The sequence below is a fragment of the Diabrotica virgifera genome, chromosome 1 (assembly GCF_917563875.1).
Source record: "Diabrotica virgifera virgifera chromosome 1, PGI_DIABVI_V3a".
NCBI classification, from domain to species: Eukaryota; Metazoa; Arthropoda; class Insecta; order Coleoptera; family Chrysomelidae; genus Diabrotica; species Diabrotica virgifera.
In genome coordinates, this window is record NC_065443.1 from 245076601 (window position 1) to 245089180 (window position 12580).

Here is a 12580-nt window from a genome sequence, read left to right on the forward strand (position 1 = left end):
AAAAGACAAATATTTTTATACAATACATACAGGACGATGAGTGAGCGAACCACTATAAAATTCTACTGAAAGAACAGAGACCAGAATTCAGAATTGGTCAAGACGAACAGAAAACAATGATCACGTAGAAGGAAAAAATGGTCATAACAGACAAAGAGATGAAACAAGCAATCAATTCCATAAAGAATAGTAAAGCTGGAGGACCAGGAGGAGTTGAGGCGGAGCTAATCAAATACGAAACAGAGAAATGAAAAATGATATGCCGAATCATGGGAAGAGCAATAAATGGAGAGGACATTCCTAAACAATGGCAGGAAGCCTACATACATAACATCCATACATAAAAAAGGAAATGAAAAGAATGCGAAAACTACAGGGGAATAAGTGTCATCGCTATCATGGGAAGACTGTATGGCAGGATCCTCAGCCTCAGGAACAAAATAGAGAAAAGTATAGAAGGTGAAATCGGTGAAGAGCAAGCAGGATTCACAGCAAGGAAATCATGTCTGGATCATATCTATACAATACAAGGGACAACAGAGAAGAAAAGAGCTAAGAACAGATATGTACACATGGCGTTTGTAGACCTTAGGAAGGCATACGACACCGTGCCAAGGAAAGAACTTCTATACAAAGTAATCACAAAAATAGGGATAGCAGCTAACCTAAGAGAAGCAATAAAGAACATATACAAGGGAAATGAAGTATATATAAAAATCGGAAACAAAATAGTTGCCAACTTCAAAACAACAAAAGCAGGGACTACTGCAGGGATGCCCAACCTCACCAACTCTATTCAAAATATTTTTAGAACATGCACTAACAACTTGGAAGTCAAAACGTAGAGGTATGGGAATACCGATAAGGGACGATTACCTCTACACATTGTGTTTTGCAGAAGAGCAAGTGATGATGGTTCAAGGTGAGGAAGATATCAGTTACATGGTAAGAAAACTAAAAGAGGAATACAGAGAGGTGGGCCTGGAAATAAATATGAAGAAAACAGAATACTTAGCAATATCGGAAGAAGACCTCAAAAATTTTGGAAATAGATGAACACGTAGAAATATGTAAAAGGAAGGAAAATTTTTAAATATTTGGATTGAATTTTATAATGTCGGAAAATGGAACAACGGAAGAAGAGATAAAAAACAGATTAAGACAAGAAAGGTCTGTATAAGACAGCTCCATTGTGTAATCTGGAATAAAAACATCAAAGAATAAACAAAAAATGATATACCAAACAATAGTATGCAGTATCATGACCTATTCAGCAGAAATTTGGGCAATAAACAAAAAAAAGGAGCATTCTGGCGACCGAAATGGAATGCTGTGGTCTGGCCAGAAGAGACATAATGTCAAATGAATAGATAAGGAGAAAAATGACAGTGGAAATAATGCCCTGCTGTATAATATAGTTAGAAGAGAATAAGACTAAAATGGTACGGCCATGTTCGCATAAAGTACTTGGATAAACAAGAAACAAGGTTGCAGGACGGAGCCCAAGAGGAACAAGACGGAGAGGACGATCTAGAAGATCATGGAAAAATGAAGTCGATGAAGAAATGTCAAAGAAATTATTGAAAGACAGAGACTGTGAAGATCGTAAAAAATGGTTGTCCTGGCTGACGGAAAGGAAACGGCACTATCTGTAGACAACCCTTGATTATTCCTTTGGTCTATTTCTTCAAGCCACACGTTTTACAAAATTAAAAAATGCCAAGTTTCTTGTAAAAGGTATATATTAAAATACCCTAAATAAGGGTCAAAATACAAAACGTTTTCGGATTAAGGAATCCATCATCAGTGTTTAAAAGCCCTAAAATTAAGTATAACCTAATTAAATGAGATAAAAGTTAAAATTGACAGAGGTTTTCAAGAACAAGAGGTCATACTTACAAAATTTGCATGCCTGAGCCACCAAAATGTATAGCGTAAAAACCCTTTAAATGTAAATAATAAAGATGTTTTACATATTTATATAAAATTCATCGGATGTAATAGATAAACCTGGATGTTACCCAGGGCAACACAGGACTCTCCCCACGTGGTTGGAACTTTTTTTGGTGAAAACCTCACATATTGGATTTCAATGGCCAACTGACAAGTGAATTAAAGAGCAACCCGAAATGACACCAAGAACTGTCAATGTAACCTAGTTGTAATATTACTTCAGCCACAACGTTAAAGATTAATTTAAATGTTTTAAGATAAAAAACAGTATCAAATTTACAAATAGTAAAAATAAAAGATGTTCACAAAATATGAAAGATTTTTTCCCTAGAAATAATGCATTAATTAAGTATTCAAAATAGGGAAATGAAATGTTTACGTTACAGGAAGTTATGCAGTCAACAATACCAATAGGTGTTGTATTAGTGGTATAAAATTGTCAATACGATTAGACAAATAATGGTAAAGGCCTTATACTAGGAACACAAAATAGTATGTAATAATGTGTACATATGTGTACGATTTTAAGAGTATTGATGAAATGATAATTGTTTAATGACTGATAACTTTCTTGGTAGTCGACCCAACATAAATTGTATAAAGATAGAAAAAGTGATATGATAATTGTAAAAATACTGTTTTGTTTTTATCTGATATTTATCTGAAAATGAGACTAAAGTAACTTGATGAAACTGAGTCCTCCAGAGACCTGACATCAAATTGGTTAAAAATGAAATGGTTGTAAAATATGGGGGGGAGTAGGACGGCATGAGAAGTCTGACATAGTATGTTGTGATATTGGACCATGGAAGATGTGTAGTGTGTTGTTATGAAATAAGAGTTATCTAATCTATAAGCTATGAGATGAGGCTAAGAAAAAAGGTGGCTGGAATGAGACTCAATTCTGATGGATGTGGTTGTATATGTGATGTAGGAGCTGAATTTTGGAAAATTAAAGCTAATGTAAAATAATGAGGATGTAAGAGGATGAGGTACAAATGAATATTAAAGAGTTAAAGTAAGATGTTGCTTATCGACAATTGGGAGTGAAATAGATGTATGTGGTAGTCATGAATGGTGTAGCAGAGAAGAGGAAATTGTATCTGATGTGGTTTATGAAAAAAGTTGACGGTGTAAGGGTTGAAAATCTCGGTTAAATGACACATGGCGATTGACACAATTAGGACTTCTTTGCTTCTCTTTAACTATTTCTAAGTCTTCATACAGGTCCAATTTTAGGAAGTTTTTTTGTGAAATATTATGTAATAACGAGACATCTTCTGGGATATTAAGGGTATGTTTGTTTTTTACAAGATGTTGAGAGAAGGTAGAAGTGTTTTCTCTTTTGGTGTGCTCTAAGGAGCGTGAAGATAAGGATCTACAGGTCCTACCTATATATGTAGCGTCACAATCAGAACATTGTAATCTATACACACCACTACGATCCATGTAGTTGATAGGGTCTTTGGAATTGGTAAGACACTGTCCCAGATTGTTGGGCACTTTGAAAGAAATATGAGTATTATCAACTGCTCTTTTAAGAATATATCTAATGTCTCCAGAAAGACGTTCATGAAGATATGGTAAGGAAGCATATGAGGGTTTTAAGGTCAAGTCTCTAGGGAAAGCAGTCTCTCTCAAGACTCTAAGGTGTCTCTTTTGAATAAGTTTGTAGACAATATTAGGATCGTAACCGTTGTTGAACGCTATTTGACGAAGAATATTGAGTTCTTTATCATAGTTTGATGGTGATAAAGGAATAGTTTCAAGTCTATGGATGTAACTATGGAAAGCTGCATATTTATGTGACATAGGGTGGTTAGAAGATAAAGGTATGACATGATCAGTCTGTGTTGGTTTCCTATAGATACTGAAATCGAAATGGTCATCTAATCTGGTAATAGTGAGATCAAGAAAGTTAATTGATTGGGAAGATTCTAGTTCCATAGTGAACTTGATGTTAGGATGGATTAGATTGACTTTAGAAAGCAATAGGTCAGCTGAATTAGAATTACCGGAAATGAAAAGCAAAATATCATCTACATATCTAAACCAATGGAGTATTTCCGGATTTTTCATGATAAGAGTGGATTCTAAATGATCCATGAAAATATCAGCTAGGAGAGGGGATAAACAACTACCCATGGCTAGGCCATCAGGTTGTCTATAAAATTTATTATTAAATACAAAGAAGTCTTGAGCTAGACAAAATTGTAGTAATTGGATGATGGAATTAGTAGTAGACGTAGTAATAGAGTTGGCTCTTAAAAGAGAATGTACCAGATTAATAGTTTCAAGTTTAGGGACAGAAGTAAAAAGGTTGCTAACGTCAAGTGAAAGCGTAGTAATGTTGGGACGAAGGTTTATTTGTTGGAGATTGTTGACTAGTTGAATGGTGTTTTTGACTGAGAAACGAGGGGTGAAATTCGTCAAGTTGTTAATGAGATTTAATATGAATTTTGATAAGATGGATACTGGTGTGTTTATGAAGCTAACAACTGGACGGATGGGGATGCCCTCTTTATGTATCTTAGGTAAACCATACAGTCTGGGTGTCAATGGATTGCTTGGTATTTTATAGTAGGGAGCAAACTGTTCTGAAAAAAATTCTGCAAAGGGTTTCAGGTTGTCTTTAAGTTTATTGATGAACTTTTTTGAAGGATCGTCTGTTAGTGGAATGAAGTTATTGTTAGAAAGAAAAGTAATGACTTTGTCATTATATAACGTTTGATCTAGGATTACTAAGCAGTTACCCTTGTCTGCTTTGCTGATGATTAGATTGTGTGTTTTGATTTTGTTTTTGATTGAATTAAGGGTTTGAAGATGAATGTTCCGTTTGTTGTCAGAGAATTGAGGGAAAGATGAGTTGTGCAAAGAGTTTTGAGAAGTGGAGGGTAAATTGAAGGATAAGTTACTAGATGTATTCGGTGGGATGATGTGATTAGAAGTGTTGAAAGATGTAGAAGATGAAATATTTTTGTTTTTGAATTTATTGATAGTTATGAAGCAGGAATTACGAATAGAGGTTTTTTGATTTAATGGAACAGAAAGATTTTGAATAATGATATCTAGCTCAATGGAGAGACTCTGAAGGTCTTTTTTAGAAACCTTTCTTGGAATGGAGTATTTGAGTCCTAGATTTAGTAAATCAAGTTCATTTTTATTAAAGACAACTGAAGAGAGATTTTTAAGTCTTGGGTGGAAAGAAAAATTGGAAAATTTGGTATTGTTCCTGTTATTTTGATTTAGTGAAATAGATTTATTACGAATGAGTTTATCAAGTTTAGATTTAAGTGTATTGAATTTAATAAAGGTTACATTGTCCAATCTGTCCTGGACATCATTCAAAAAGTTACTCAGGTTATCAAAGCCTATAGAATGAAGTAAAGAGTCATATGTTACCTTAAGCTTACAGTTTAGGAAGTTAAGCTTTCCATAATGGTTACAAATCTCCTTTTTTAATATTTTGAGCTGGAATGTGTTCTTTAAGGTGACTGGAACATTTCCTGGTGTTTTTACTTTACAAAACTTTGGAAAAACATTATAGTTGATGCATTGGGAGATAAACCATATATCCAGTTTTAAAGTACATCTTTTAGTGGCTAAGCGCATGTATTGGGCAGCCAAGTTGACCATACCGTCAATATACAAAATCCACGAGGAAAATAAACTTCCTGTAGCTGGCTGTATACCATAACTTATTTAGAGTATTTTAATATATACCTTTTACAAGAAACTTGGCATTTTGTGATTTATGGTATACAGCCAGCTACAGGAAGTTTATTTTCCTCGTGGATTTTTTACAAAATTAAACTAAAATTTAGGAAGTTTATGTCTACTAAAATATATGCATCTAAGGAATACCGCTCGGTGATTTTCTACGGCAAAAATTGAGTGAATCGTAAATGAGTATACTATCGAAAAACATTGATTTTTTAGATATAAAGCTAACACTTTCGATAGCGAATAAATCAAAAACTATTAATTTTATCAAAAAAATATATAGAACATTTTTTGCATAGAATGAATGTTTTTATTAACTTTTGGCACCCCCATGGTAAAAGCGCCTCTCGGCATCATATAGATTTTCATCCATGTATTATCCACTACTTATTCTCAAATTTTCAAGCAAATTGATCCATTCTGTTAAAATTGCGAGGTGAAAAGCTTTAGTTCCTGGACTAAAAGTTCTAGTGGATGTGCTTCCTGTATGTATTTATAAGCTGTTTATCTCTCATTAATTATCTCATGATTAATAAATGCTTTTATAATCTTCATTTTTGGTACAAAGTAAGCACTGGATATACTTGTAACTGATTTTGACCCATCTGTATAAATCGCAGTGTATTCGTAATCTGAATGTTCTTCTTAGGTGCCTTATCCATAAGGACGTTGACCATTACATTTTCCCATTTAATGTTATTTGCAGCCGTCCTGAATAGTTCTATGGAGGTCATATTAGTCCATTGACGTAGGTTTTTAGGCAAAGAGTTGCGTCTTATTCCTGATGATATTCCCCCTTTTGCTATTGATTTTGCCTTAGTTTTTAAGTTGGAGCAGTTAATACTTTTGATTTCCTACGAGGTGACCAAAATATTGTACTTTCCGTTCTTTTATTATAAGCATAAGCTCCCTTTATGTGTTTATCCTCCGCAAGACTTCCGCATTTGTCGCATTTGTCAATCATGTAGGATATTCTGAGCATTTTACGGTAACATCAGAGTTCGAATGCTTGGATTCTTTCTGTGTTGCTATGCTTGGATTCTCTTCTATATTGCTTCTGCCATTTTCCAGGCTTCAACACCATAGAGCAAGGTGGAGAAAACATAGCACTTAATTATTCTAGCTTTCAATGAGATATCCTGCTGTCGGTTGCATAGAACTTTTTGCATTTTTTAAAACACCATACCTGCCTTTTCTAGACGTGTTTTTATCTCTAGTGAGTGGACCTAAGTTTCATCAAGATTACTTCCAAGGTACGTTGTTCTTGTTACTTTTACCAGATCTGTTCCGTCGACATTGACCTTCTCTCTTCTGTTTTGGTGCTTGCAGATGACCATCGTTTTTGTCCTCTTTGTATTCAATTTTATTCCAAATTATCTACAGGCTGTCGTTCCTTGGTCCATTAGATCATGTTAGTAATCTGAAGGAAAATGGACCCGATGAGGTTCCTACTGAATTACTAAAGCTCTTGAATGATGAATCAATTGGTATAATATTGCACTTATATAACACAGTATACAATACTGGCATTATACCTCAAGAGTGGCTGCTGTCTACATTCGTTACACTGCCAAAGAAATCCAATGCAAAAGAATGTTCAGAACATCGAACAATATCTTTAATGAGTAATTAGTAATACACAGATGGAGTTCAGAAAAGGACTAGGTACTCAAGAAGCTCTCTTCGGTTTTAATGTTCTTACACAAAGATACCTAAACGTTAATCAAGAAGTACATGCATGTTTTATCGATTTTGAAAAGCATTTGACAGAGTACGCCACGATAGGCTAAGAGACATTCTTGAAAGAAAAGACATAGATAATAAAGATATGCGAATAATTCTCATTTTATATTGGAATCAGAAAGCTAACATCAAAATAGAAAATGAGATATCAAAAGCAATAGAAATACGTAGAGGAGTAGGATAGGGATGCATTTTGTCACCACTGCTATTTAATGTATATAGTGAAAGCATCTGTCAGGAAGCCCTTTTGCAAACAAATGAAGGAATCGTAATCAATGGAGAGGTTGTAAATAATATTCGATACGCGGATGACACTGTACTAGTTGCAAGAACAGTAGAAAAATTACAACGATTACTTACAAACATAAATATTATATATATAAATTCTGGTTCAAAACGTCCTCCGACGTTGTCCGATGCCTTGTTGCCAATATCTTCTATCATTGCAGTTTTCATCTTCTAATCCTCGTACACTCATTGATCGTCTTACTCCCTGTATCCATGTCGTTCTTGGCCTTCCTCTTTTTCTGTTTTCTGTAGGTATCCACTTCATAATTTTCTTTGGCAGTATTTCCTCCCCCATTCTCTGAACATGTCCGTACCACGTTAATTGTTTCTTCTCAATGCATTCTACAACCGTTTCCTTTAAATTCATTCTTCGCTTTACTTCCTCATTTCTAACCCGGTCCAATCTCGATGTTCTACTTGCTCTTCTTAGGGCATCCATCTCAGTAGCTTCTATTTTTCGTTTTTGGTGTTCCTTTATTCTCCATGTGTCGGATCCGTATACCAATGTGCCAGTGGCGGCTTTTCTTTATGTGCTGCTGAGCTGCAGAACTACCAAACAACCATAGCAAATCTTAATTATTAAAGAATAATTAATATAGTTTTATTTCAAATCTGCCATATTATCATATTAAACATCAACTGTTAATAATAATTCACCAACAACGATGATTAATATTTTTTTTTTACGTATTTACTCCTCTAGTGAAACCGTATAATTTTTTTACGTATTTGGTGCTCCAGTGAAGCAATCTTTTTACGTATTTGCTGCTCCAGTGAAGCCGCGTCGATAAGAACCGAAACACTGGCAGCGGTAAAATGCATTTATTAGGCAAACGGCGATCTTAGCCGATGTGCTTCGGCAATCGGCTGATTAACGGCCTCGGAAATGTGTTTGCGAGCTGCAATTCACGACAGTTATTCGTGACCGTTGCATCTGTGCCGTGTTTAGAAATTCTTAGGTAACGATAAAGTAATCGAAAAGTTTGCGACAAAAAAGGACCGGCGTATTAATTTCCAATTTAGAAAAATGCAATAAATGTAAGTTAATCAGATTTTTATAGCATGTCGTTATTAGTTACTATTAATTAGTATTAAAGCTAATTTTATTGTTTTTGTTTTCGTATGTTATTCTATTTCTATTATTTTATATTGGCCGTGGTTCATGCAGCACACCCTATAGCAGATGTCACGAGCCGCCACTGCAATGTGCTCTTAAGAAGCGCAAAGATTAAGAGCACAAACATAAATATTGCCTGCAACAATTATGGCATAAACATTAATATCAAAAAAACCAAGTATATGGTCTTCAGTAAAATCATGGCACAACCAGCACATATTAGTATAAACGGCATTCAAATTGAAAAAGCATTAAGTTACAAATACTTGGGAACTTTAATAAACGAAACTGGAGACCACAACAATGAAATAAAAAGACTTATCGAAATTCCACCTTCATAAGGATGACAAAATTTTTCTGCAACAGAGATATAAGCATCTCTCTACGATTAAGAATGCTAAGAGGCTACGTATTTAACACGCTATTATACGGTGTAGAGGCCTGGACTCTCAAACAGAACAACAAAAAAATATTGAAAGTTTCGAGATGCGGTGCTACCGTCGAATGCTGAAGATGAGTTCGGTTGAAAGAATCACAAATCTTGAAGTAATACGAAGGATAGGAAGAGACCCAGAAATTTTGTTAACGATAAAACGAAGAAAACTCGAGTATTTGGGACCTGATGAGAGGTCATAAATACGCATTACTTCAAAATATAATGCAAGGAAAAACAGAAGGAAAACGGAATCCAGGCCGTAGAAGAATGTCATGGTTGCGGAATTTGAGAGAGTGGTTTGGCTGCACCACTAATGAACTTTTTAGGTCAGCTGTAAACAAGGTCAGGGTAGCCTTGATGATTTCCAATCTCCGATAGGAGTGGCATAAGAAGAAGAAAAAGTAATCTGAATAGTTACGTTTAAGTCTTCCTTGGAAGTATTAAAATATAAAGTTCAATAAGGAAACATTTAACAATCTAATACTAAGAATGATCAAAAGTACTCTGGTATTGTTAAATTAGGTAAATATACTCCCAATATCCTAACTCCGGTTGGATTACAATTTTTTAATATTCCTCAAAAAGCTCTACATTTTGCTAAATTAATCATTATCATCTTGTTAAGCAGCAGGTCATAATAGTTTACAACCGGTTGGTTAATAGTATCTAAACATACCTGTCCATCCCTTTTGTCAATATTTATCTTAAGTACAATGTTAAGTATAGCAGTATATCTGATCGTCTGATCGGTTCCGTCTGAAGGGTTGCCCAATAATTTAGCCAGTGTGGAATCTCCCACTATTGGAGTTAACAAGCCGTCCAAAAATTCCTATAATTTAGAATAATCTCACTTCTAGATCGGATATTAGAAATGGATTGACTATAAATCAAATTTTATGAAGTTATTTCAGCAAGGTGTAGAGGTGCGTTATTGAGTAACGGATACATTTTTCGGAACGGTATCGACAAACTGATGGTATGTTCAGAGAAATTTAAACTAATAGAAAAGTTTGATAAGCAACCACCCTATACTATAGATTCGTGAATTAGTAAATTATTTTAACGTTCAAATAAAAGGGGGTTAAATAAAAAGAGGGAGAAGGTTTATGAGATGTTGCTAAGACATAAAAAATAACAAAAGTACTCGTCGCGAATATTTATTTTCTTTTTTAAGCATTTAAAGCATTGCCTTGAGTTCTTTTGAGGTAACAAAAATCTACAATATAGCGTTTCAAATACTAATAAAAAGTAACCATCAAGCTGATCCAGCAATTTATGATATACGGGAAATAAAGAAGTGATTTAGTGCAAGGCATCAGGTTGCTAACATACTTAAAACAGAAATAACAAGCATAACATCATCAATGACGATCCATTGACAAAATGAAATACAAAGTTCAAAGAGGCAATCGAAAATACTTGCAAATAACACATGAAGGCAAGTTATAGAAACAAGAAAGACTGGATAACCGAAGGGATTATGCAACAAATGGATACCAGAAGAAATAATAAAAATAAAGATCCGGAGAGATATCGTCAAATCAATAGAAAAGTCATAAAGGAGACAAAGAAGATACGAGAAAAAGCCAGGGAAATAGAAGAGCTTCAAGAGAAATATGTTTGTCCCAATATGCATAAAGAAATTAGATAAATGACAATTCAAGAAAGTATGCTACTGCGGAAAAGAGTGCAGAGAAAGAGAGAGAGAGAGAGAGAGAGAGAGAGAGAGACGAACGTTTTGGGACTTATCAGTGCACCTTCAGTGAACTTTTTTACTTGCTAAATACTAAATTGCCCCAGAACCAAACAGTGGTTGGATTTAAAGTATTAGTTCCATTTTAAAAATCGTAAAATTAGCCGACTAAAAGCCGATGAAAATGGCTAACTTTTCGGGAGCACAAGGTCCCTATTAGAAAAGGAAGGTTACATGTCTATCTTGGTCTGCGAAAGGGAGCGTTAAAGTATTATGTAACGCGATTTTTGAAGATTTTTAACCCCCCCTCTCCCTACGTAACGCACTCTTATGGGAGTTTAAATATTGCGTAACGCAATTTTTGAAGATTTTTGACCCCCCCCCCCCAACCTGCGTTACGTAATACTTGAACAGTCTCAAAGCCAGCCAACATCAGTTATTTATCTAAATTTAGAAATCTTTATTTTTGATCTAAGATCATTGTAGAGTCGTTGTATTGCATTCACAAGTGTAATAATAATGGATAACTTTCTAGCACGTGCCATAATCTACATAGGGGTATTTTATTATGAGATTTCGTCCAGTCCACAAATAATAGATGAGGTGGTCTATCCCTTGCTATTATTTTTTTATTTGGTTGGGTTAAGGTGTAGATGGAAGATATCTTTAAAAGATTAGAATGGGAAGAAAAAGGTATAAAAATTTGTGGACAACTCTTGAACCACCTAAGGTAGGCCGATGACATCGTATTGATAACCGATAAAAAAGAAGAATTGTTTGAAATGATGGAAGAACTGGACATAGAAGCCGGAAAGATAGGCCTTAATATGAATTACAGCAAGACCAAAATCATACCAAATACAGATGAGGACATCACAATGAGTATCGGACAAGATGAAATAGAACAAGTTCACGAATATATATATATATATATATATATATATATATATATATATATATATATATATATGTATATATATATATATATATATATATATATATATATATATCTGGGTCAAATTATAAAACTTAACAAGAAAAACCAAACAGCAGATATCAAAAGACGAGTTAGACTGGCATGGGCGCCATTTGTAAAACTAAGGCAACATCTAATGACCAAGGTATACTATCAATGCGTACTCCCTGTCCTCACTTACGGTTCCCAAACGTGGACGTTTACCAAAGAAAACATAGACAATATCAAAAAAACGCAAAGAGCAATGGAAAGGCAAATGTTGCACATAAGACTAATGGATAAAAAGAGAAACGAGTGGATAAGAGAGAAAACCAAAGTTATGGATGTTAGACAAGAAGATGCAAAGTTGAAATGGAGATTTGCCGGACACACTATAAGACAAAAAGAAGACCGATGAAACATAATTCTCATAAATTGGAGACCGTGGGAATATAAACGAAGCAGAGGAAGGCAACAAATGAGATGGGCAGGTGATGTCAAGAAGCACGTGGGCTCTAGGTGGATAACTGTAGCGACAGACATAGAAGAATGGAAAAGGATTGGGAAGGCCTATGTCCAAAGGTGGACCGAAGAAGGCTAATTAGATAGATATATAGATAAGGTGTAGATGAGGTTGATGTAAAAGTTCCAACTGGTGCATATTTGTTTTAG